This window comes from Silene latifolia, chromosome 10 (genome assembly GCF_048544455.1).
Source record: "Silene latifolia isolate original U9 population chromosome 10, ASM4854445v1, whole genome shotgun sequence".
Classification (NCBI taxonomy): Eukaryota; Viridiplantae; Streptophyta; class Magnoliopsida; order Caryophyllales; family Caryophyllaceae; genus Silene; species Silene latifolia.
In genome coordinates, this window is record NC_133535.1 from 73,647,944 (window position 1) to 73,671,119 (window position 23,176).

Genomic DNA, 23,176 nt, shown 5'->3' on the forward strand with positions numbered 1-23,176 from the left:
ATACTTCCACCTTTCGGTGTTTTAATGCAGATTGTATGCATTTGAGGGACAAGTGGATGGTAATGAGCACTGCAGAGTCGACCAGATAGAGTACAATAAGAATGGCACAAGAATCAAGAAGAATGAAAGGAAAGGAAAGAAGAAAACTTGAAGAACTGAGCTGAGATCTGAGGTCACTCGATCGAGTCTCCCTGTACTCGATCGAGTGCGTACTAGATCGAGTGTACATGCACTAGATCGAGTATCCAACAAAGATTACATTTTCCGCAAAATTTCCTAAAGTCGGTTTATGTTTTGTATAAATACCGAATTCGTGCCCTATTATTATTTTACGCCTACTTTACATTAAACACTGCAAGAAAAATCTTAGATTAGTTTTATATTAGTTTGCCTACTATTGTTCTTAGATTTACACACTTATTCATCAAAACTTTGTTTACGGTAATCATTCAATCTTTCTTTAGTACTTAAATTGCTTTGTTCATCTTTTTATACTTTTAATATGTTTGCTTTCAATTTCATTGTTGTTAATCGTATTAGTATGAGTAACTAATATCTTAATCTAGGATGAAAAACAATCTAGGTTGTTAGAACGGGGTTTTTAATGAATTAATCGTTAAACTGCTTTTAGTTGTTGTTCAATTGTGGTTTTGAATCTAGTTAATTGATTTACTGATCATAGTTAATTAATTAGTCTTGTAAACTAGGATTTTCAGTGATAGGGTTAAGACTAGTATAGGCTGCGACAATTGAATAGACTAGCTTAATTATAGCGATCGCATGTTAAGTTTAGATCTAAAGGGTGTATTTGAGTCGACCGATCATACGACCTTAAGCAACAAAATTGCTCTCTTAATTAGTTAAATCACACCCCAGGATAAGTGACCTAGTGAACTCGATCTCTAGACTCTTTTAATATATTTGTGATATTCAATTAGTCTTACTATAGACGGATATATCCGTCTAAAGTGAAAGACGGGTCAAATATGCTTAGAGTGGTGACATTTTTGGGCCCCGCCATACAACTTGTTGTTTGTCTTATGCTTAAAGTGGGTGAATATTTGGCCCGTCTATAACTATAGAGGGATATGTCCCATTTATAAGAGAATTTGTGATATTTGAATTCACCTTTATTTTACATCGCAATTAGTTTAGAAATCAACAAACAAATCTTCAAGAAAACGGTTACTTTAAGACACTTTAAGTATCAGTAAACAAGATAATTACCGCCTCTCTGTGAATTCGATACCTATCTTACCACTAGCTATTTGTTAGTAGTATTCTAGTTTTACTTTGATTTAGGTGATACGACTTTAGCCTTGTCAAATTTGGCGCCGTTGCTAGAAAGGCAATAATTTTTCTATTTGTTTTTGTTTAGTTTGTCATTTGTCTCAAGGAACTGATGTCATTATACTTATTGCCTTTGATACACTACCGTAGAACTAGTAGTTACTCTGCCAACATTCATCACTAACCATACACTATTGATAGCACTAGTAGACATTCGATTAACACGCAATATAAATTAAAAGAGCGAAATCATTATCTGTATACCAACACATGTTAACCATTCCCAAACGTGCTACTCACATCAATCCAAGTATTCAACTTCCATATACATTTACACATTATTTGGACCAACTATACCATGCAACAAACTTAACGCTAATCACATATTCATGCAAGCATACAACGTTCCACATAGCGTTCACCTATACTCATAACCACCCACGTAGTGACCAACCGACACAATAGGAACTAGTTTTGATATGAGGGCGCCTACTCATCCAAAACCGACCTCCTATTGTACTCATGTCGAGTTCAATTTATTAGACACTCCTAGATTCATTGGTTTAGGTTCCAAAATCGTCGCTCTGATACCACTTTGTAACACCCCCTTCTTACCTGGCCAAGGTAATGAGAGGATGTTACCATCTCAGTTACCCGAAGCTGTAAAATCGGAGTTGCAATTAAAAAACAACTTAATTAAATAACAAGTTTAGTGATTTACAAATGAAAGAATAAATGAATAATAAATGTGAACTAGACATTATACAACTTGTCTATCATCTAAGCTATCTATCTATGCTACTCGACTCCATGTCCGATGCTCGTCCGGCTCCCGCGTGACCTCAAAACGACATGTACTTAACCTACTCCCCATATGATCGGAAATATCATATAGATCGACACAGGCCACCCCGGAAATAGGTGACAATTACACGGACATACAATACCTTAGTTTCAATAAATAAATATAAGACACAACATGATAATTAAATATGCATAATGCCAATGATATGAATGAGATACGAGTATACAATCTGATGTGAATCATATTTGAGCACATTTAGTCCCCGAATTAACCTTGTTCCCATTCTTTCTAGCATATATTTGGGTCATTTATTATCTTTAGTTTCCCATTTTGCATATTCTTTGAGGTTTTGTCTCCTTGGTAGGAAAGGATTGCTAACCTTGCTTTTATGAGGTGAAATGGAGCTAAATTGACCACATCTAATGACCAAGTATCAAAGAGAAGACCAACACTAGAGGCCTAAGTAGATAAATAAAGTGAAATGGGCAATGATGAAAGGATCCTTGCATCCCCAACATGATCCTCGCGGATTGTTTAGGAGCTAAACAAGAGAAGCACTCTGCCCAAGGATCCGAGCGGCCCGAGCATGATCTGAGCGTGCCACACTGCAAGGATCCGAGCGGGTTAATCCCAGGACGAGCGGACTGTGCAGCAAAGATCCGAGCGTCTCTTCCCTGATCCGAGCGAATCACAAGACAGAACAGCCCGTGCAACAGCACAGGACGAGCGGATCAAGGCAGGACTAGCAACGAGGATCCGCGCATTTCCCTCGGGAGTTGCATTTCCTCAAGTTTTCCTAGGGTCTTAATAGTCATTTAAGCCCTTAGTAACCCTAATCCTTGTACCTAATCTTTAGTATAAATACCCCTTTGTACTACCTAGATTAGCATCAACTCTTAATGCCATCTTAATCCCATCTTATGTTCTCTTAATCCAATCTTAATACTGTAGGAAATATCGGTATACTTCCTCTAGAAATTTCGGATTATAACGAAATTATAATTATGAAAAACTAGTCATAAATGAAATTGCATAAACAAAATAGTAGAGATTAAGAATCAACCTTCGGTCCTAGCAATATGGCCTAAGAACAATATTGAAATCGATATTCGCCTAATCGTTGCACCCAAGATGCTATGAGAAATGCCCTTGTTCTTGCTAGAATAGATCCCCAAAAATTGTTATGAAATTTTTAGGGTTTTTGTGTGAGTGATGAGAGAATTAGGTCAAAAGAATTAAGAGAAATAATCTCTCTTTTCTCCTCTTCAAACAGTGAAAATGAGAGTCAATTAGGGAAGATTTTATTCTTCCCTTATTCTCTCTTATTTCGGTTTTCCCACCAACCACAAAAATAAAGAAAAATTATCTTCTTATTTTAGGTTGGTTTATGTAATGTATAAAATGTGTATTTTATTTCAATTGTCATATTTATGTCGACATGTATTAATAAGTCTACACACAACAGTTTGTAGTCGATTTATTAATACCGGTCTGTCAACATTTTATTATGACAATTCCGCATAATATATACATTAACTATAAATATCGCATATTTATAGTTCGCTAATTAAATATAACTGGTTACGTTTAATTACGAATTAACATCTTAATTCGTTTAAGCTAACATTATATACATTAATTAAATATAAAAGTTTATATTCAATTTACGAATTTAACAATTAATTCGTCTCAGCTGGTATTATTTAATTGTATTAAATAATCGTCTCATCATCACATTGACTAACTGTTTAGTCAAATACATGGACTAACCTTTTAGTCAGGCATCAATGTGATTATATTTTCATACAATCACATCTCTCAAACACATCCTTTAGGTGTGACTTTTAGGGACCAGTTGATCACCGCCATCAGTATGATAATAACGTCAAACTTCTAGCAAGCCAACCGTTATTAAGTAAACGTTAATCAACTGATAAAATACTAAGTATACCCTTGTGAACCTATAAGAGATTTATATAAGTTATCACACTAACTGTGGAGGACACAAGCTCCAACAATCTCCCACTTGTCCTCACAAGTGTATGTGCGATATAACCGATTCTCATATCCTAAAATTTCTCCCACTCAATGTAAAACAATTTGCAAAATCCGTATTCACAAAGGTCGTATTTTAAAAGTGATCAATATCAAGAGTGGTTTTCCCGACTAGAGAGTAACTTAACTGATAAACGAATCATCATTTGAGCATGGCCATGCATTTCAGTTACAACTCCTCGAGTGGCCCTGAAAAATAACTATACCTGATAAAGGTTGGATATTATCTTCAACTCGAATCCTGCAGATATAAGCACAGTATGAAATGACCCGAAAAAAATCATTAGCCTCCGATTCGGTCGACCATGAGAAAGAAATCAAAGTCACCCAAAAACTGCCTTAATCTCAAGAGACAGTCGATAGTCAAAAGAATCGACTCTAGGAATACAATGGACGTCCTATCCACGACCTGACACCGAATGTTTTTGAACATTTAGGACTCCATTACGTTGTCACAATTTTGTCCTACGAGGTATCGTTATAACTCGCATCTGTGATGGATCAGCCAACCGTTTGACTTATGGCTCGTTGAACCCACCATCAATCGACTGCACAATATAATAGCCAGAGTTATCAGCTCATGTAGGCGATTACGGACCAAAACAAATATAATGTAATTCAGTTCACTTTGTGGTGTTCAATGTTATCGTACAATCCACATGAAAAACAAAATATGAAATAAAACGATGAAGTTATAAATAGCATATGAAAAATATAATGTATCGAATCCATAATCAACTACTACAACTCAGGAACACGTTTAATTCCCATGGAAATAACGTGCCCTTCATGCTTATTATAGTTCAACGGTTTAGTGAGAGGGTCCGCGATGTTATCATTCGAAGCTATCTTGTCAATCACTATCTCCTCTTGCTCCACGTAATCACGGATCAGGTGAGCCTTCCAATGTACATGTCTAGACTTGTTGCTAGACTTAGGCTCCTTAGCCTGGAAGATGGCACCTCTATTGTCACAATAGATAGTGATCGGGTCATTCGAACTAGGAACTATGGATAGTCCTTGTAAGAATTGACGCATCCATATAGCTTCCTTTGCAGCTTCCGAAGAGGCATATTACTCGGATTCAGTAGTAGAATCTGCTACAACATTCTGTTTGGAACTCTTCCAGCTGACCGCAGAACCATTAAGAGTAAAGACGAATCCAGACTGAGATTTCGAATCATCTCGATCTGTTTGGAAGCTAGCATCTGCGTAACCAATTGCACGTAGCTTAGTATCTCCTCCATAAGTCAATACCCAATCCTTAGTCCTCCGTAGGTACTTGAGGATGTTTTTAACAGCTATCCAGTGTGTTTCACCTGAATTGCCTTGGTACCGACTCGTCATACTCAATGCATATGCCACGTCTGGACGTGTGCAAATCATGGCATACATGATTGATCCTATTGCAGATGCATAAGGAACACGACTCATGCGTTCAACTCCTTCAGGTGTCGTGGGTGACTGAGACTTGCTCAAATGCATCCCAGACGTCATTGGAAGGTTCCCCTTCTTGGAGTTGGTCATGCTGAACCTTTCAAGAATCTTATCCAAATAAGACTCCTGACTCAGTGATAACATCCGTCGTGATCTATCTCGGTAGATACGGATTCCCAATATGCGTTGTGCCTCACCCAGATCTTTCATCTGGAAATGGTTCTTCAACCATCCTTTAACCGAAGATAAGAGAGGAATGTCATTCCCAATCAAGAGTATGTCATCGACATACAATATCAGGAAAATAATCTTGCTCCCACTCGACTTGATGTATAAGCATGGTTCCTCGACCGATCGAGTGAAACCATACTCTTTTATCACCTGGTCGAAACGATGATTCCAACTCCGAGAAGCTTGCTTAAGTTCATAAATGGAACGCTTAAGCTTGCACACTTTCTTAGGATTTTCAGGATCTATGAAACCTTCGGGTTGTACCATGTACAATTCTTTCTCCAAATAATCGTTTAAGAAGGCGGTTTTCACATCCATTTGCCAAATTTCATAGTCATGAAAAGCGGCAATCGCTAAGATTATCCGAATGGAACGTAGCATAACTACAGGTACAAAAATTTCATCATAATGCAATCCGTGCACTTGAGTGAAAACTTTTGCCACTAGTCGTGCCTTATAGGTATCTGGTTGCCCGTCTACAGAATGCTTTATTTTGTAAAGCCATTTGCACTGTTGAGGTTTTACCTTATTAGGTAAATCAACAAGATCCCATACGTCATTCTCATACATGGAGTCCATCTCGGATTGCATGGCTTCAAGCCATAGCTTTGAGTCGGAACAGGTCATGGCACCTTTATAGGTAGCGGGTTCATTACTCTCTAGGAGCAAAACGTCATTCTCCTCGACCATACCAATGTATCTGTCTGGAGGATTAGAGACTCTACCCGACCTCCTAGGTTCCTGAGGAATATTAACCGTATCATCAGTTGAAGGAACAACTTCCTCCATCTGTTCCTCGGTTGTTGGTTCTTGAATCTCCGACAGCTCGAAGGTTCTATTACTTGACTTGTTCTCGAGAAATTCTTTCTCTAAGAACTTTGCACTAGCTGCAACAAAAACTCGATGTTCGGTAGGCGAATAGAAGTAATGACCAAACATTCCTTTTGGATAACCAATAAAGTATGTCTTGACCGATCACGGGCCGAGCTTATCCCCGTGTCTCCACTTGACATAAGCCTTGCAGCCCCAAACCCGAATAAAAGACAAGTTAGGGACCGTTCCCTTCCACATTTCATATGGAGTCTTGTCAACAGCTTTAGACAGATTTCGGTTAAGTATAAGAGCAGTTGACAAAAGAGCAAAACCCCATAATTAATCAGGTACCACCGTGTGACTCATCATGGATCGAACCATATCAAGTAGTGTTCGATTTTTCCGTTCGGACACAACATTTAATTGAGGTGTTCCAGGTGGAGTTAACTGTAAAACTATTCCACAGTCTTTAAGGTGTTGATCAAACTCATTTGAAAGATATTCGCCACCCCGATCTGAACGGAGTGCTTTAACCTTTCTTCCCAGTTGGTTCTCAACCTTATTCTGGTATTCCTTGAATTTCTCAAAGGACTCACTTTTATGCTTCATTAAGTAGACATATCCGTATCTACTCAAATCGTCCGTGAAAGTGATAAAATATCTATAGCCATCTCTAGCGGTAATTGATATAGGTCTACATACATCAGTATGTATGAGTCCTAATAGGTCACTAGCGCGCATTCCAACACCTTTGAAGAAAATTCGAGTCATTTTGCCGATAAGACATGATTCACACATGCCAAATGTAGAAAAATCGAATGCGGGAATAGTCCCATTCTCGATGAGTTTCTTTACACGTTTTTCATTTATGTGTCCCATTCGACAATGCCATAGATAAGTTTGATCTTTGTCACCAACCTTTAATTTCTTATTATTCACATGTAATATATCTGTGGTTTGATCTAAGATATAAATTCCATTCATGGAAACTGCTTTGCCATAAACCATTTCATTGAAAGAGAAAATACAGCTATTATCCTTTATTGAAAATGAAAAGCCGTTTTTATCAAGTACGGAAACAGAAATAATGTTCTTAGATAAACTGGGTACATAGTAACAGTTATATAAATATAACTCAAAACCACTTGGGAGTTGGATTACGTATGTTCCCTTTGAGACTGCACCAACTCTAGCTCCATTCCCGACTCGCAGGTCCACATCACCTTTTGCGAGAGGTGTGATGTTTTTTAGGCCCTGCAAATGATTACACAGATGAGAACCACAACCAGTATCAAGTATCCAAGTTCCGAAACTTGCATGGTTAATCTCAATCATATGAATATAAGATGACATACCAACAGGAGTGACGCGGCCTGCTTTTATGTCCTCACGGTACACGGGACAGTTCCTCCTCCAATGTCCAGTCTTGTGACAATGGTGGCACTCAATGTCACCGCCTTTGCTCTTTGCCTTGCCTAGTGAGCCACTAGTCTCACCAGGCCCACTCTTACCGTTTCCTGACTTTTTAAACTTTGGATTTCCTACAGTTAGGTCGCCATGAGCTTTGCCCTTACCCTTATTCTTGTTGGAAATCATGAGAACATCTTGCTTCATGCTCCCACTCAATTTCATATCCTTCTCGGTCTGTGCGAGAAGTGAGTGTAGCTCATGAGGACTTTTTTTCATGTCATTCATGTAGTAATTCGCCCTAAAGAGGGCAAAACCATCATGAAGTGAATGAAGCATACGGTCAATGACTATGCTCTCACTGATTTTGCAATCAAGTGCCTCCAATTTCTCGACATTCTCAATCATGTTAAGAATGTGTGGGCTAACCGGTTGGCTCTTCTGGAGTTTCGCATCAAAGAAGCGACAGGTATGCTCATAAGTAACGATTCTCGGAGCTTTTGAGAACTCATTAGTGAGCGTGGTGAAAATCTTGTTTGCACCTTGGGCAATGAAGCGTCTTTGCAAATTGGTTTCCATTGCAAAAATGAGTACGTTCTTTATCGCACCCGCTTCCATAACGAAGTCACTATAAGCAATTGACTCGTTAGCTCTTGCATTGGGGCCTGGGTTTGGCGGTATTGACTCAGTTAAGTACTTGAGCTTACCGTCAGCAATGGCAGCATTACGCAATGATGCCTCCCAGACCGCAAAGTTGGACCCGTCATTCTTCAGTCGTGTGAACTGATTCATGTGGTCCATGAAAGCTTTTAGCCAGGACTCGCGTCCAAGTGTGGCACTTGGCATATGGATTTCGTTATTTCCAGCCATTTGTTGTAACAGTATTATCAAAATAAAACGTATTCTACACTGCGAAAAGAAAAAAAATATAATAAGCATACTCATCGTTATGATTTAAGTCTAATGCAATACTGTTATAACGCGAAGACTCAAGCATTTATACAATTGACCTCCCTCAAGAATTATATAAATGATCCCAAGACTCAATTATCTGTAAATTGATAAGCCAACCTTTTGGCTAATTCTACTTTTAGAATTCTCGGTCGATAAATTTCTGTAAATTCTATCTTTAGTCCATCATAATCACGAGAAAATCTTCGGATTATAATGTTGAGGTAAACTAAGTCGACACAAACTACTTACCCAACGTAGAAGAGGTCATATAGAGAGTAAGGTCCTATATGCCTACCGACGAAGAAGGGATTCATAGCTGTTTGGCCTATAAAGACTAGTCTCAATTTCAGTTATAGAGGAAGATTCCATCAACTTTATTTTAATTCATTTTAAGTGAACTAATATCTAGCATGCGAGAATGAATAAACTAAGATGATGGCTTAAAAAGTGTGACATCTGTATGTCTATGAAAACTAACATCCAAACTATATGAGTCAATTTTCATGCATTTTAGTAGCTGGTTTGGTTTAGGCGGAATATGATACACTAACTATCATGCGAATGAAAAGCAATAAGAATGGAAAAACGTAAAACAAAAACAAAGTCCTAGTGTGGCCTATCTACTAAAATGAACATAAATACAACTTTGGAATCCTTCCTAGGACCCGAGAAGCCTGTCTTGATGTTCCATCTTGGTCCATGTAGCGGGAGTGAGCAATCCAATCTCCATCTTTGGTCTTCTCAAAATTACAATTCATAAATTACAAAATGAACCTATTTACATTCTAATTTCAAAACCATAATACTTAAAGAAAACCAAAAGGAGATACGAGATCTCAAAATTACATTAAAATTATGTTTCCATCATTACGAAAACATAATTAACTAAGGCCACACTAGGTATTACAAATTACAACCGATTGCAAAAATACGTAAATAAACCATTCAACGAATCATTCAACTAAATAAAAATGCATCAACTATAAATTAAACATTCAAGACATAATTCTTTAATTATGTAGAGTAATTTATCCAAACCACCTATTTAAATGATCAAATTATGTGACAATTCCGCAATTACTCACAATAATTCCAATCTTAATACATATTAATCTTGTAATATGAATTAATCCAACATTATTTTAAACCTCTTTAAAATAATTAGGTATCTTTAATTTGTGAACCTTTTCACAACAAACATCATACATTATAAATTTAATGTATAATCAATATTGGCCAAAACAAAAACATTTTTTTTTTTTTTTAATTTCAGATGCTCTCGGCATTTAACAATAAACCAAAAACAGGTTTTTTTTAAATGCCCTCGGCATTGACCATAAAAACGAAAAACATAATTTTTTTTTCTTTTTCTCTCGGCAATTCCACAATTGAAAAAAAATAGCCCATTTTTTTTCTCAGCTCACGGCAATTGCAAAAATAAATAAAACAGTTTTTTTTTCTTTATAGCTCACGGCTGAATTTAAAAATGAAAACAACCTATTTTATTTCTTATATCGAAAAAAAACATTTAGATGAACAAATTGTTTAATGTTGCTATAAGAACAAGATTGGCATAAACATGATCTTTTAATTCAAAAATAGATTCAAACTAGATAATCCAATTTAACCTCTTAAAATGAATATCTAAATCATGATTAAATCAATTATCCGGATATTTGATTCATCACAATTGATTTGAACATGATTATATTAACTTGTAGCCAAAACTATATAGCAAAAACAAATCATCAACAAACAAAAACGATTTCCATTTACATTTCAATTTAATTTTCATTAAATCAAAACATCTACAAATTATCATATTATCATCTTAACTAATTAAAACAACAATATGAATAAATCAAAATGGAAACACAAACATCAAAACCAAAAAAAAACAACTCGGCAAAAAAAAAAAAAATTTAATCGGCAATTTTTTTTTTTTAAACAGCCGAACCCTTTTTTTTTTCTCTCTCAAATTTTTGATTAAATTCATTTATGAAAATCATACAAAATAATTTCGTGGCCTATCCTCTGATACCACTTGTAGGAAATATCGGTATACTTTCTCTAGAAGTTTCGGATTATAACGAAATTATAATTATGAAAAACTAGTCATAAATGAAATTGCATAAACAAAATAGTAGAGATTAAGAAACAACCTTCGGTCCTAGCAATATGGCCTAAGAACAATATCGAAATCGATATTCGCCTAATCGTTGCACCAAAGATGCTATGAGAAATGCCCTTGTTCTTGCTAGAATAGATCCTCAAAAATTGTTATGAAATTTTTAGGGTTTTTGTGTGAGTGATGAGAGAATTAGGTCAAAAGAATTAAGAGAAATAATCTCTCTTTTCTCCTCTTCAAACCGTGAAAATGAGAGTCAAATAGAGAAGATTTTATTCTTCCCTTTTTCTCTCTTATTTCGGTTTTCCCACCAACCCCAAAAATAAAGAAAAATTATCTTCTTATTTTAAGTTGGTTTATGTAATGTATAAAATGTGTATTTTATTTCAATTGTCATATTTATGTCGACATGTATTAATAAGTCTACACACAACAGTTTGTAGTCGATTTATTAATACCGGTTTGTCAACATTTTATTATGACAATTCCGCATAATATATCCATTAACTATAAATATCGCATATTTATAGTTCGCTAATTAAATATAACTGTTTACGTTTAATTACGAATTAACATCTTAATTCGTTTAAGCTAACATTATATACATTAATTAAATATAACAGTTTATATTCAATTTACGAATTTAACAATTAATTCGTCTCAGCTGGTATTATTTAATTGTATTAAATAATCGTCTCATCATCAAATTGACTAACTGTTTAGTCAAATACATGGACTAACCTTTTAGTCAGGCATCAATGTGATTATATTTTCATACAATCACATCTCTCAAACACATCCTTTAGGTGTGACTTTTAGGGACCAGTTGATCACTGCCATCAGTATGATAATAACGTCAAACTTCTAGCAAGCCAACCGTTATTAAGTAAACGTTAATCAACTGATAAAATACTAAGTATACTCTTGTGAACCTATAAGAGATTTATATATGTTATCACACTAACTGTGGAGGACACAAGCTTCAACAAATACTCTCTTAAATTAGTCTTAATTTAGTTGTAATACAATTCTCAATATCAATCACATCTTAATCTTTCCTTAATTTCTCTATTGTTCTTCCTTTTATTTGGGTAATTAGAAAATTATTTGGGTTTATTTGGAGGATTGATAACCTTTCATCATTCATCAAGTACTTCTATTATTCTTTGCTTTATTATTTGGAATCATCTTCATAGGTATAATTTCTCTTTACCCTTATTTAATTATCGTTAATCACTTTCATTTATTCATCATGTTTTGCTTTGTTAGTATGATTGACAACCTTATTAGCATGCTAAACTTGATCATGAGTGAGTAGTTCTTTAGCTAGTGTTAATGGGGAATTAGGGGAAACAAACATGGGAATTGATCTATGCTTAATCTAATATGTTTTCATAATTACTTTGCTTGCTTGTTGTGATTTCAACTTGTGCACATGTTATGTTTGATGAAATGCGAGCTTATGAATCCTTGCATTTTTTGATCCATCCCTTATATCTTCAATGAGGCTTATAAGATATAAACCAACATGTAGATACCCGTATCCGTCGATATTGGAATTTATAGAGAACCCGACAAACACCCGATGATGATAGGACACATGTATTTATTAGTTGTCATTGTCATTATTTGGGTTCGTTTTACGATGTAGAATGAGCGTTGTCGACGGAGTATTTTAATTTAAATGATATTTAAATTAAATGTTTTTTTAAAGTGAATTCATTTTATTGCTTTATTTTGAATTTATTTTCTCAAGTTTATTTTATTGAAAATAAAATAAATATTTGATTTGAAAAATCATTTTATGAGTATATTTGATTTGAAAAATCATTTATTTTAATGTGTTAATCGATTTGAAAAATCGATTTAAAAATCGAAAAAACTCGTTTTAAACACGTGTTTTGGAGCTCGATTATAGCTCGGTTTTTGAGCCCGTTTTCTTTACGAGTTGGCACGAATCTCGAGTACACTAACCAACCTAAGCCTCTACCCATCCAACCCCAGTTCGAACCCCATAACCACGGCCCAAATCATGCCCCAAATCACTCCCCAACAGCCCGCATAAAACACGAGCAGCCCCCCTGTTTTGCGTGCCAAATCCCGAGCCCAAAACCCGCTCCAAACACCACCAAAACCCGTGCCCATTAACCCTAACCCATACCCTAGTATCCTACCCATATTACCTTAGCTTAACCACCAAGAAAACCCCTCTCAAACCCTCACAAAAGCTGCTGGACAGCAGCTATGCGTGAATGAGCCCGTCTGCCTCTCCCCTCTAAAACCCTACCTTAACTCCTTATAAATACCCTCTCTTCACCATACATTCATTGCTCTAAGTTCTCCATACATACAAACTTCATTCACAAGCTTTAAAACCCAGAAACAAACCCTAATTGCCTCTAAAAAACCCTCCACAAAACCGACATACAAACAGAGAATCAGTTTGTGTGTCCTCTTTGAAGCCGTTCGTTCTCCCTTCAAACCTCCATCAAAATTCGAGTTTCTTGTTCCTAATTAACCATACAACATCCATCTACACATTAGACAAAGATTTACGAGCCAAATTGCCCTTAAGAGTACACGAATTCCCTCGAAAAACAGAGTGTTATACACTCTGCTTTCGCGGCTTTTCCCTGTCTATCCAGTTCTGTTTGTGCTCGTTTTTCGTGCCCAATAACTCAAAACGAGCAGGGATTGTTTTAAGATCTCTGTTCTCCTCTCTTTCTAGTTTTCAAAACATCTTTTAAATCGAATTTTCACCGTGAAACGAGAGAGAAATCGCTGTTTGAAAGTTGCTGTCCAGATTTGCAAAAAACGTGTTGTTTGCTTTGTTTCTTCGTCGACGACGGCCTCTCGAGATAAAATCTACGATCGATTACGACCCAAGACGGTGTCAACGATACATGTAGGTTGAAGGTGCATCAAATCCTCCTCTTTCTCCCTTTTATTTCGTTTTTTTATGTTTGTTTTTTATAGTTCGTTTTTGTTTGTTTATCGTTCTTGTTTATCGATTCTTATTATTAACTATGAAACTAGTTTAGTCCGAGTATGAGTTAAAGTACCACCATGAACACCCACGTTGACTTGAGATGGGAAAGAAACCGCTACATCAGTCGGTCGTACACCCCCGTCTCATTTACATATCCTCGTGTTCAAGGTAAGGCATTAATGAAACGAATTCTGACTCCGCTCTTCGATTTTGACCCCTCTCTTCTCTCGTGTGATTCGACCTACCCCTGGACCATTTACATGTTAATATGACCTCTGATTGTTAACATATAACTCGTTTAGATGATATTAGATCAGTTTAATAACCTAATTAGACACTTTAGGGTACATCGACATAGCTTTTAAAACCAATTAATAATTCTGTAACTTAATTGAATACATCTCTCTCTTTCACATAATTTCTCGCTAGTATAAGAGTGCGTGATTAGCACCTTCTTATTAACACTCGATGAGTTAATTTAATTAGCGAACTTGACCTAATTTGACCCCTTAGGCCGTGTAGAATACACATTTGCAAGACATCTTTTCAATCGATCAACGTCGTTTCTAACTTGTTTTCTAGCCCGCTTTCGAACTTGTTTCGCAATCATCTATCTAACCTAATGAATCTAACCTAAGAATTAGGGTAGGCTAGATCGTGTAGGCCGTGTTTGGCCGTGTCCTTGTAGTCCCTTTTCTCGTTATTTTCTCATCTTTATCTCGTTATTTCGTATCTTGTAATTACTTTGTTTATCGAGTCGTGTTTGGTAGTTTGTTTGTAATATTCAAGTTAGTTTTCTCTTATCGAGACAAAACCTCTTTCAAAAACCTTAGTCTTGTTTGGTTAGATGGTTGTGCCCTAATGCATGTAAGAGCGTAGTAAATCGCATGTTGTTTAAAGCAACATGGCATTATGCTAATGCATGCTTTGGTGTGTGACCCAATGTCTAATTCGATAAGATTAAGTGAAAGCACGCATTACGAGGAGTGACCCAAGGCCGTGAGTCATGTGAGCCGTGGGCCACCTCTTTGTGCACGTTTCCCTAGGCCAAATTGACCGTAAAATGCGTCTTGTACGGTTTTGTGTATAGCGTTGTATTTTAGATCGAGTTGTATCTTTAATTTCTTGTTGTATCGGCATGAAATGCCTGGGTTGTAATAGGGTAGATCCCAACGGCTCCCCCATTCCCATCAAGCCTTGTTTGTTTGCTTTACATGTTGTTAGATCAATCAACCCACATGCTAAATTACAACTTTGACAAAGTTAGTTTAGTTGCATCTAAAACGACATAGAAATTGTTGTCACATGTTAGGGTTTTAAAACGATGTTTGCATATCACATATCGTAGTAGCTATGACCTTGTTTGAAATCCGACACTTGACTTAGTAGAGGCCGTTATTGACGGGCGGGGTTAGGTGTCCTTATGGGCTTCCTAACACGTACCCTCACCCCTTACTCAAGATCTATGGTTTGTGGATCCGTCTAAGTACCATTGGATTACGAGAGTCATTCAAATCGAGTGATATAGGGTACAAGTCTTTATCTTTAATCACTCGTAGTCGATTGGCTTTATGCTTTTCGATGAAAGGTGTAAAGTTGACTTGAACGGTTCCAAGTTCCCAAAAAACTTGGTGGCGACTCTAATTTGTCTTAATTCGATTCGAAAGAACCTCGAGTCGATTATGCCTAGTGTGGATCCCGCGGACGCAGCTTCCCAAGGGCCTTGTCCACGATTTGGCGACTCACTGGGAAAAGAGGACTAGTTACACTTTGTTTCTAGGGTCTTTTCCTCCGAGGTGAAACTTGAAAAGAACGTATTGGAAAGTAAAACATTACTCATAGTGCTACGATTCATGCATAAACCCTTAAGGATTTTCCCGGGCCGTCCCAGCGTTTCTTTGTGATGCGTGGGGGGCGACGTCCCACTATGCCAGGAACTCGCACATTGCTTGCTTCCGCTCCGCCTCGCGTGGTTCTTGATGGTGGGGATGCTCTTCTAGGTACTCTACCTGAAGGCCCTTGCTCTATAAGACCGCAAAAGGATGGAGGGCATAGACCTTCTTGTAGAAGACTTGCCGAGACTTAGAGATGTCTAGGAGCATACATCCTTATAACATGAGAATGACAATGTGCAAGGTGTTTTCCCGAGTCTTTTCAAAATTTTCCATGTCAATTTCAAAACCGAACTTTTGAACAACTTACTTTCAAATAACGTGATTTTCAAAACGCGGAATGCTGCCCAAATAGGACTAGAATTTTCGGCCAAAATAAGCTTTTATAGCCGGCATGCTGCCCATTTCCAATCTCATTTTCAAATCGATCCTTCGTTTTTTTTCAAATTCAAATCCAAAATATTTCTCGAACCTTAACCAAGCATGAAATGCGTCGAGTCGTGTCCGGATCATGGCCGTGTTAGGCCAGGCGTTTTTTCGTTTCAAGAGTCTAGAACACGACCCTGTTGGGTTACCCAAGCTCACCTCTTGGGCTTTGAGTCATGTTTGTCGACCATTTGGTCTAGGATAGTCCACAGAAACGTCCAAGCTAGGCCCTTTAGGACGTTTCACTCGAACCTAAGGACTATGTTGGTCCAATCACGGGTTTAGTCACACCGAGTCTAGTTTAGAATCGAGCTATGACAGCTTGAGTCATGTCGTCTTGTCGAGTCTAAAATGAATCGAGGTCTAAATCCAACCGTGAGTCGAACCTTTTGGTTAGTCGGTCATAAGTCGAGTCTTTGTTTGAGTCAAGTTGGTGTCGTGTCCTTAAGTGTGCAGGGGCTCTTACATTTGAATATTGACTCGGTTCGGGGTTTTCATGTAGAAAGGCCACCAAAAACCCGACTTCAAGCAATGGAAGATGCTGTTAATAAACTCACTGAGGCCGTGAACCTCATGATGACCCGAATGGATGCAATCGAATCTAAGCTGGGTGAAGATTCCCCTCTATCTACCCCACCTCTGACTGATCTGGAGAAACGGTTCAAGTTCATTGAAGACCGTCTGAAACTCTCCCAGGGGAAGAACATCCACTATGAGAATGCTAGGGCCTATGCCCCAGTTCAGGATAAGTTGCCCACGAACATGGTACTCACTGACATCCCAAAGTTCAAGGGCACCGAAGATCCATCCACCATGTTAAGGCCTATAAAGGGTACTTAGCACTGAAGGGAGTACCTGCTGACATGCTCTCTGAAATTTTTGCCCAATCTCTGGATGAACACCCGAAGGCGTGGTTCTATAATCTTGACCTTAAGAACTTCCCCACTTTCGAAGATATTACGGTGGAATTTTGCAAGCACTATGCTGATAATGTCGAGATTCAAACCAACATAAGAACATTGGAGGTGATGACACAGAAAGAAAAAGAAGGCTTTATTGAATTCCTTGCAAGATGGCGCGCTGAAAGCGTGAAACTAGCCAAGAAGCCTGATGAAGTTGAAATGGTAGATAAGTTCGTAAAGAATTTACGACCTGTTTACCGTAATGCTCTGAAATACCAGAATTTTGGTTCTTTCAAAGAATTGATAAGAATCGGGATAAAGGTAGAGGATGATGTCCGAATGGCAGAAGCTGAGAAGCCAAAAGGATACCAAGGGGCCTCGTCATCTAAAGCAAAAGCACCAGCAACGGCCCACTTTGTTAAAACTGTCAATCTCTTAGATGGACAGTCAAAAAAGCCTCCGCGCCAAGCTCTGAGGGTATTCACCGATATCGGGTGCACTTACGCCTACGCTCTCCAAAGGCTCATGGCCCAAGGAAAGTGAAACCCATCGGTCCAACTCCGGACCCTCCCGCCGATCAACAAAGGTAAATGGTATAAACCAAATGCCTACTGTGCTTTCCATCAAGGGAAGGGACACGATACTGAAAAGTGCTTTAGACTGAAGCACGAAATCCAAGACATGATTGAGAATGGAACACTCCCGATCCCAACTGTTAAACCCAATAACATCACCAATCCATTTGGCGATCACACTAACTTTGTTTCTGTCGAAGACAATGTCGATTATTCCCATCTTATCGGCCCATGTCACTTAAAAGGGGTGTTTATCGGGAAAATATTTGTGGATTTCTCTGAATTCTTGCCAAACCCGAAGAATGAAATTCAAGTCGGGAGTCTTGCTCTAGAATGCACTCCTCTCATTAACGAAGTTAATAAAAGACAATTCGATTCAGCAACCTACATCACTGGCGTAGATCCTCAGAGGACTACCTTGTGATGGAGGCAGGCCATCAAAGGGATCAAGGACCAGAGCCGAGCATCTAAGCTGACAGATGAACAAGGGAAAGCTCATGACCAGATTTGAAATTATGAGTCGGGATTTATTTTCTTATCTTAGTCGAGTCGAGTCTAGGACTTTTTTTTAGTCTTTTTTTCCGCGATGACCTAGGGTGTGTCGTAGGAGTCGTTCCATCGAGTCCGTTAAGCATGTGTCATTCCAATAAAAGTTACAGTTTCGTTTCCAAATATGTCTTGTTTCCAATCCTCAATCATTCCGAAACATGATAAAATGCACAACACACTCAAAGGCATCCCTGGGGTAGAAATATGTCCCGTTTTAAAATGTAAGGTACACTAGGATCCCGTGTTTGATTCCTTTACCTATTCCATGTCTGGTGGTAGAAAACCTCCATCTAAACCAATGTTTGTGACAAGCTTTTAGATGATTTTATGACGAACCCGGACTAGCTCCTTGTTTCCCCTATCGATGACGGAAGGCAAGCCTTTTCCCACAAAATCATCCCATCTCGAAGAGAGAAGAAACCAACCCGTTCTAACAAGGAATTGTTCGTTCTGACCCAAATTAGTTGGCGAAGCCATGTTTTCAAGGTGTATCCATTTGTGACTAAGAGAATGAATAGAAGATCATTTTCAAAGAGAGAAAAAAGATGAAAAAGAATGAAAAAATGAGAAAAAGAGGAAAATTGGAAAAATGAAAAAAAAAATGAAAAAAAAAAGAAAAATGAAAAAAAAATGAAAAAAGAAAAGTGATGAAAGAAAAAGGAAAAAAAAGGAAAAAAGATGTTGAAGTCATTGCAGAACGCTTTTGGTTGAATGTCGAAGTTACGGAAGCCAGAAGTCAAGTCAAGTACCCATAGTTGAAGTTCAATGGGCGAAGCCCAAAAGCTTAAGTAGTAACCTCTTTACCCTCTAAGTCCTTCCTGAGACAGTTACGAAGGGATAGTCGGGAATTTTGAGAATTATTCCGCTTGTGTTGTTACACCCAGCCTTTAGGGTCCAGACATGGAAATTTGAACCCACGTCATTTTTCAACCCATTTGCACTTGTGGTTCATCAAACCCGAGACACCCATTCCAACCACATCAGCAGCCATAGCCCTTGGCCTTAGCACCACAAAACAAACCTTCAGAATGATGATTAACCATTCCAACTTGTTATTACCAAGCTCCACATCCCAAAAGATCCAAGCCTTTTACACCTAACCCCAAACAAGGGATTTAACAGTACCTTACAGGCTAGAATGGGTTACGTTATGATACCTTAGGTGAAACCTTCGAGTGTGTACACATTATCAAAATGCCACGTTTATGCACCTTGATCGAACTACGTCGGATTTGATTTCGCTCCACGCGAATACGTAGGCAGTCCTTCAGAATAAGGGATTCAATCCACCCATCATCCAAGTTGTCATTTTGTCGGTTTCTTACGGGTCTTAACCAAGTCCAAATGAAGCCACCTTTGTTTGAGTCGGTCTTAGCACTCGATGTAGGCTAGGATAAGGATATAGGTTCAGATGAGTAGTGTCAAATCTCGGAATGAGCTTTATCTAACGGTTTAGGCAAAGATGTTGAGTCATATAGATGTGGGTTTGTGTTGGGAACAGAAAATATGAAAAACCCGCTGAAAAGAAAGAAGGCGTGGAAGAAAAATAGTAAAAGCCCGCTGAAAAGAAAGAAGGCGGTGGCAAGAAATGATGAAAACTCGCTGAAAAGAAAGGAGGCGAGGAGAAGAGTGACAAAATGTTCCCAACAAGAGTGATGTGTGATGTCTAAGTGCTTTCATAAAATCAGTCCGTGTTTAGTGTCTGGGCGAAGCCAACGTTGTTGCTCCGTGAGTTTAATCCACCATGTCAATGCCAAGTGATCTTGATTCCCATGTGCCCTTGGGACCACGCCCATGCCATACGATATCTCCTTCCCAAGTCGACGACCTTGTGATTCCCATTTGCCATCTTTTGGCGCCGGAATGGCCAATTTACCTTTCTACCCCAAACAAGTCAATATTTGAATTAAAACCCGCGCACACTTACAGTTTTATTTTCCTTTTTTGTTTTACGGTAGCGGGCTACGCCCACGTTATTTACGGGTCATACAGAGTGTCTGAGTCGTGTCTCATGCTCACCCATCAAGGTTCGATTTCAAAAAATTTCAAAATTTCAAAATTCCAAAAACTTTTTGCGAATTATGGATAGATGATCCAAGTAGTGGAATCTTTTCGGGTCGATGACCCCAATCTTTCGAAATTCAAAATTTCAAATTCAATTTTTGAAGGGTCGATGGCCCAACATACCACGTGATGTCAAATTTAAACTTCGGGTCGATGGCCCAATTATTCAAAATTTTCAAATTCAATTTTCGGGTCGATGACCCAATCTTTCAAATAATCCAATTTTCAGATCGATGATCCAAATGTGCTTATGTGATGATTATTGCTAGTACATTTTTGTGTTTCAAATATAGCAGGATATGCTTCAACTGGGGGCTCTAAAGTCTTCGACTTTAGAGCCATTGCAAACTGGGGGCTCTGAAGCCGTTGGCTTAAGAGACCATTATCAAGACGAAATGGATGACATCCACTCAGAATTCAATTCAATACAAGAGTATGAAAGGGAAGAATTCCGTAGCTGAAAGCAAATGATGAAAGTGGCGGCAACCTCCTTGGAAAGTCCCGTCGCATTCGGACAAGCGCCAGCAGATGATAAATTTTGGGCAAATGTCAGCAGATGATGAATTTTGGACAAACGCCAAAGAGATGATAAACTTTGGGCATGTGTCGGCGAGTTGCTTAACTACGACGCGGTTTGATTCCGTCGAAACGGATACGTAGGCGCCCGAGGATAAGGCTCAACCCACCATATATGAAATTTATGGGTCGACGACCAATGATGATAATTTGACACAACGAAGCAAGAGTCAATCCCAGCCGAAGTTTCGGTATGATCTCTTCTTATGGTCAAGCGAGCTTATATACGCAAGTCTAATGGACTATAAACGACCCGCAGAATCCTCAGGTCGAGAGGGACCTGGGGTATACTTTGACTTTCGCCTTGTCCAAGCCTCAGTCAAAGTGGGGGCTCTGTAGATACCCGTATCCGTCGATATTGGAATTTATAGAGAACCCGACAAACACCCGATGATGATAGGACACATGTATTTATTAGTTGTCATTGTCATTATTTGGGTTCGTTTTACGATGTAGAATGAGCGTTGTCGACGGAGTATTTTAATTTAAATGATATTTAAATTAAATGTTTTTTTAAAGTGAATTCATTTTATTGCTTTATTTTGAATTTATTTTCTCAAGTTTATTTTATTGAAAATAAAATAAATATTTGATTTGAAAAATCATTTTATGAGTATATTTTATTTGAAAAATCATTTATTTTAATGTGTTAATCGATCTGAAAAATCGATTTAAAAATCGAAAAAACTCGTTTTAAACACGTGTTTTGGAGCTCGATTATAGCTCGGTTTTTGAGCCCGTTTTCTTTACGAGTTGGCACGAATCTCGAGTACACTAACCAAACTAAGCCTCTACCCATCCAACCCCAGTTCGAACCCCATAACCACGGCCCAAATCATGCCCCAAATCACTCCCCAACAGCCCGCATAAAACACGAGCAGCCCCCCTGTTTTGCGTGCCAAATCCCGAGCCCAAAACCCGCTCCAAACACCACCAAAACCCGTGCCCATTAACCCTAACCCATACCCTAGTATCCTACCCATATTACCTTAGCTTAACCACCAAGAAAACCCCTCTCAAACCCTCACAAAAGCTGCTGGACAGCAGCTATGCGTGAATGAGCCCGTCTGCCTCTCCCCTCTAAAACTCTACCTTAACTCCTTATAAATACCCTCTCTTCACCATACATTCATTGCTCTAAGTTCTCCATATATACAACCTTCATTCACAAGCTTTAAACCCCAGAAACAAACCCTAATTGCCTCTCAAAAACCCTCCACAAAACCGACATACAAACAGAGAATCAGTTTGTGTGTCCTCTTTGAAGCCGTTCGTTCTCCCTTCAAACCTCCATCAAAATTCGAGTTTCTTGTTCCTAATTAACCATACAACATCCATCTACACATTAGACAAAGATTTACGAGCCAAATTGCCCTTAAGAGTACACGAATTCCCTCGAAAAACAGAGTGTTATACACTCTGTTTTCGCGGCTTTTCCCTGTCTGTCCAGTTCTGTTTGTGCTCGTTTTTCGTGCCCAATAACTCAAAACGAGCAGGGATTGTTTTACGATCTCTGTTCTCCTCTCTTTCTAGTTTTCAAAACATCTTTTAAATCGAATTTTCACCGTGAAACGAGAGAGATATCGCTGTTTGAAAGTTGCTGTCCAGATTTGCAAAAAACGTGTTGTTTGCTTTGTTTCTTCGTCGACGACGGCCTCTCGAGATAAAATCTACGATCGATTACGACCCAAGACGGTGTCAACGATACATGTAGGTTGAGGGTGCATCAAATCCTCCTCTTTCTCCCTTTTATTTCGTTTTTTTATGTTTGTTTTTTATAGTTCGTTTTTGTTTGTTTATCGTTCTTGTTTATCGATTCTTATTATTAACTATGAAACTAGTTTAGTCCGAGTATGAGTTAAAGTACCACCATGAACACCCGCGTTGACTTGAGATGGGAAAGAAACCACTACATCAGTCGGTCGTACACCCCCGTCTCATTTACATATCCTCGTGTTCAAGGTAGGGCATTAATAAAACGAATTCTGACTTTGCTCTTCGCTTTTGACCCCTCTCTTCTCTCGTGTGATTCGACCTACCCCTGGACCATTTACATGTTAATATGACCTCTGATTGTTAACAT